The sequence below is a fragment of the Chrysochloris asiatica genome, unplaced genomic scaffold (genome assembly GCF_000296735.1).
Source record: "Chrysochloris asiatica unplaced genomic scaffold, ChrAsi1.0 scaffold00038, whole genome shotgun sequence".
NCBI classification, from domain to species: domain Eukaryota; kingdom Metazoa; phylum Chordata; class Mammalia; order Afrosoricida; family Chrysochloridae; genus Chrysochloris; species Chrysochloris asiatica.
In genome coordinates, this window is record NW_006408556.1 from 21,682,649 (window position 1) to 21,688,531 (window position 5,883).

Here is a 5,883-nt window from a genome sequence, read left to right on the forward strand (position 1 = left end):
TTCGGGTATTCTGTGTTGTTGTTGGTGGAGCTCTCTGCTATACGTCCACCTGATCCACCATCTTGTTTGTTTCTCAAGCAGGTTATTTAAAAAGAAGTTTATCACTTCTTAAACGTTAGACATGTTAATATCCAGAGTTTGATATAAATCTTTTTTTTTTTTCTTGAGCCTTTAATACTCATGGTTTCCTGAGTCCAGGAAAGATGAATCACTGATTATGATTTTTTTTGCTCTGGACTGCAAAGCCATTTGAACTGCAAGGTTGGTGGTTGAAGCTCACCAGCTGCTCCTTGGAAACCCTATACTGGGTCGCTATGGGTCATAATTGACTCCAAGGCACTTAACAACAACATACCCAATAAAAAGATTTTACTGCCTTTAAATTTTTCATGTATTGCCATCTAACTGTGAGCTAAAATTAGAACAAAACATTTTAATTACTACTTCCATGTCAGCCAAAAATATTTGCTTTTATCATAATTTTTGCCTCCTGTATGCTTCATTACATTCATGAATATATTTGCAGAAAAATAAATATCCATGTACAAATATCCTGTCACACCTTTATATATTTGTGGATATACTCCCACAACCAGTCACCCATATATCTACCCATGTAGATCACTGTTATTGTAGCATTGTTTATATAATAGCATTTACCTCTGTTCCTTCACTCTTGCACCCATCACATGTCTTCCCCTGCCTTCATTTTTCTGTCAACCTCTCTCTTGTTGTATATTACCTTTCCCATCACCCAAGTTTTCACTGTATGACACTGTAGGATCTGCTCTGAGCTGTGAACCACAAGGTCGTCAGTTCAAACTCACCAGCTTCTCCTTGGAGCCCTATACTGTGTTGCTGTGAGTAAGAATTTACTCGATTCACTTAGCAACAACAACCCTCTAGCCAATGAATTACTCTCCCAACCCTGCCATACCTGGAAACCACTAAAGAATGTTTCTTTTAGACCACAGAGACAATGTTCTATATCCTACTTTTGTGAATACAGTCTGGGATCTTCAAAACTCATGAGTGGCTTTGTGCTAAAATGCAAGTATTAGTCTTTCCTGTACTGGGGAAAGAACATTGATGAAAATTTAAGATGCTTGGAAACAGTCCAATGGACAGACTAATCACATGAACATCAATCTCTCCATGACCCTGAGACCAGAAGAACACGAAAGGGATCACCTTAGAAGGTCCTGGATAGAGTGGGAGAAAATGTGGGACAAAAGTAAAAAAAAAAACAAGACCAGGCCGACTGGTCAGAAAAAGGGAGGAGGAACCCCAAACTGTGACTCTTGTTAATCCTTCAAATCTAGAACTGAACTCACACTTGTGGCTCAATTTTCAGCCAAACAGTAGAGAGGTATACATGGGGGACAACAATGCTATTGAGGTATGCACATCATAGAATGGTCAAGCATTTAAGATCAAAAGGCCACCATTTAGCTAAGGACAAATTTCAGAAGTGTTGGGAAAGAAGAGGAAGGGAAACAAGAATCATACTGAGGAAGTAGGATAAGCAGTGTGGTGACATCAAAGGGATTACAATCATTGGACGAAGTATGTAATAGGTTGGATGTAAAACTGATGATCTGCTCTTAAACCTGCAATCAGTTCACAATTTAAAACTTTTTAAACAGTTAATTGAAAAATGAGTAGTTGTCATATGCCATACACCACTCAGATACCATAAACATATGAATTTCAATCAGTTGAACTGCTGTATGCATGTGTTGTTGTGGAATGCTGTCAAGTAGGTTCTGACCCATAGTGACCCTGTATATAGTTTCCAAGGAGAGACTGGTGAGTTTGAACTACCAACCCGACTTTGTTGTCTAGCACATTAACGCACAGTGCTACACCAGGGCTCTAATTGTTAGAAGTACAAAACGAACACACATGATTCCTGCCATCAAAATTCTTACATTAAAGTAGAGAAAATAAGATACAGTGTTGTGTGTCATCAAGTCAGTTCTGACTCATAGCAATAGTATGTGGTTTCCTAGAGATACTGGTGGGTTTGAACTGCCTACCTTGTGGTTACAAGTCCAGGGCTTAGCCTACAGTGCCATACCAAGGCTTGTGATCTAATAATACATGATTTTAATAAAAATAATTTTGTGGGTATGGTGGGTTACTATTTGACTGCTAACTGCAAGGACAGTTGTTGGAATTCACCAGCTACTCCAAGGGAGTAAAAGCAGGCTTTTTGTTCCCCTAAAGATTTATAGCCTTGGAAACTTGACATCGATCACTCACTATGATTAGGAATTGACTTGATGGCAATGAGTTATGCTGGAGATGAGAGCGCCATACTGTTTCAGATAGCACATAGGTTGCTAAAGATTAAAGTAATTGGAACTCCAAAAAATTATTTGGCCTTAACAAGTATATTATATAATTGCAATATTTCTAAATTCTATCACTAGATATTTGTGAGACAGCAAATAGTAAAAGGAAAATTACAGAACCTACAAAGAGACTAGACAATTATAAGGTGTTGTTTTTGTTTCTAGAGTAAGAGATCATGTTTCCTCAGGGGAGGAACTTAAGCAGTGCTCAAGGATGAATATTCAGGACATGCTTTGGTATATGAACCTTGAATCATGGTGACCCCACACACAATGGATTGCAATACTACCTGGTCCTGTGTCATCCCTCATGATCAGTAGTGGATCAGACTATTATCATCCATAAGGCTTTCATTTGCTGATTTTAAAAAGTAGATCACTGGACATTTCTTCCTCTTCTGTCTTAGTTCAGAAGTTCTGCTGAAACTTGTTCAGTATCATAGTAAACCTGCCAGCACCCACTGATAGGCTGTGGTTATGCATAAAATGCATTGGACAGAAAATTAAACCTAGGTGTCCTCTATGGAGAGTGAAAATTCTACCACTGAGTCACCAATATCCTCATGACTGAGAGATATGAAATTTGTTAAAGAGTTATTGGTGTTGTCTAGATGTGGCAGCGATCACATGTTATTCCCAATATTAGTTTTGCTCTTAATATTAGAACATATCAGCTGGACATATTCTTTTCTAGCAAAAATCGATTCCAGATAACTTTGCATATTTACTGAAGATAAGTCATCTGATATGACCATATGACTAAGCTCACATGATCAAGATGAAAGTAGAGATATTGTGCCCAAGTAATAAAAATCACCTCAGCTACTTTGTGTAAAACCATTTTGGATCATGAGGAAGCAAGCAGATGTGGAGCAAGGCAGAGACATCAGAAGAATGTTCATGTGCCTCTAATATCAAATAGCAGGTATCAGACTTGGATTGTCTGTCTTGTTTAAGCCAAAGTCATTTTGAATTTTCTGTCACTTGAAGATACACATATTATTAACTAATATACTAAGTACTTCAGACATATTAATCAGACTTCTTAATTGTAAGCAACAAAAGTAGGTAGACAGAGCTACATATTTTGGCTCTTATTTTTCCATGAATTTTTTGTTTAGTGCTGTTGAGTCAGCTCTGATTACACCACTTTTCATTGTAATAACAGTAACTAAATCAGACACATTAAAGTAAAATTGAAATCTTCCTAGGTACACGCCTTTTTGAAGCACAACCTGGCAACTTGTTTACTATTAAAAGTCTGAGAGACAGATTGACCTCCCATTAGAGACAAAGAACAATATATCCCATTTACAACTATTTATAGAGAGGCCTAGTTTGGCTCTGTAGGATAAGCACTGGACCATGAACCACAAGGTCGGAGTTCAAACCCATCAGCTCCTCAGAAACCCTGTACAGAGTTACTATGAGTCTGACCTACTCGAAGGCACTTAGCAATAACAACATAGAGCAAATTGGCAATGCTTCTGGTACTAAGCATGTATTTATCATCAACCTGCATTACTTCTCTATTTAAAAATAACATTTGATTTTTCTTTAATATCTGAAAATGTATCTAATTTGTATCGATTTTTCCCATATTCTAAAAAAATTAATTAAAGACACTGTGCACATTCAATAAATAATGCATGGAAAGATGGTATAGCTATACCCTGGGACTGCTTTTCAAGAATCCTTCATCGTTACTGCCACACATGCATAGCTTTGCCTTCTTCATTGAGTTGGAAGGTGGCAGTACCACAGGAATGTGTCTTGTGAAAGTGATAGCTGGTAGGATTTAGGTTTTAGTTAATACTATGAATTTATAGGACTGGTCACAGAAAATGCTAGAAATCTAGAAGACTACATCACTAAATTTATAGGCGTTCACAGCTGGCATTCGATCCATTGAGTATTCTGTAAAGGACTAAGAATGCCTGACATTTAATGAAAGAATATGAAGAACGGGAGGAAGGTTTTAAAAAAAGAATTCTCCCAAATTAATAAAAATCTGTAATAAAGTCAAGCAAAGAACCAGGTAAGAAGTGCATTTGGTGCAGGGACTGAATAGAAAGCAGCTTTTATTATTAATAATATTATTAGCAGAGAATGATGTATAAGGTATGATTAACAGATGCTAGAATTTCTTTTGAAATTCTGATGTGGAGAAAGAATTCAGCACAGATGTTTATACTGTGAGACATAGCTCTTGATTTTTAGTTAAATAGTCACAGACAATCTCAAAGATTACTCAAATATCACACAACAGAAAACTGTAAGGTGGAAGTATTTCTCTGGGATACTCCAGTCTATAACTCTTTTTTTTTTTTTTTTTAAATCACTTTTCCACTAAAGATTTTTGGCAGACGTTCAAATTTTCATAGGGTTTAAGACTCCACTTAAGACCTTGTGACAGGAACTTGCTAACCTCCAGGGAAGAAGTTTTTTTATTTTGTTCAAAGGCAATAGAAAGCTGAGTTCTACAGCCTATTTGTAACACTCTTGAAATTACTTGAGAGTAACTTGAATTCTCTGAACTTGTCATCCTGGGACTCTATCTATTATTGCTACAAAGACAGTAGTATCCTGAACAAGTGTGATCAAAGTAGGATTTGAAGAACAGGTAGATAGTGCTTAGCCTGAGTAACAATGGCAGTTGGCTGTAACCGTCTCAAGTACACCTTTTGGATTTATTGTTTGTTGTTAAGTGCTGTCGAGTCAATTCTGACTCATAGCGACCCTGTATAGGGTTTCCAAGGAGCAGCTGGTGAATTTGATCAGCCAACCTTGCCTTTCAAACTGACCTGGAGGTCAAATGCTTATCCTATGGTGCCCTGATAATACAAACTTGTATAAATATTTATGACCACTTTGGGATCCATGATTATGTTTTAAAGAACTACAATCTCAAAAATATGTGGGTGAAAATATTTAAATTGGTACTCAAACCAAGTTGAATGCCTGCAAATGAATTTCTGCTAATGTCTAAAATTCTGGCTTCTCCAATGAATAAAAACCCAAGCTACAGCAGAGGAATAAATCAGGTTAATCTGTTATTCTTGACATATGCTCCGACAAGGAGTGAGGAACCCCATATCCTAGATCCACTGTGGTAAGCAAAATTGTAAAATGGCTTACAAGATTCTTACATATTGATGTATGTGCACACCCTATATATAATTTCCAAAGACTTTGACACTGGGTGGGCCTGAACACATCTGGTGAGTTCTTTTAATATCAGATGTAGATGTCAGAGATAGCAGAAGTCAGAGAGTTTTGAGGATGCAGAAGACCCTCTTGTGGTCTTAAAGAAATAAGTCATCATAGCATGATAGGGTATGTGTCAGGGAAAGGCAGGAGGCCTTTAGAAACTTCTCATGACTCCTGGTTTACAGTGGTGACTTCAGTCATTACCACAAGGCATTACATTCTGTCATCAAACAGTGACTTTTAAAGAGAACTTGAACCTTAGATAAGATTTCTGTTCCAGACAACACCTTGATTGTAGACTTGGGAGACTCTGAAC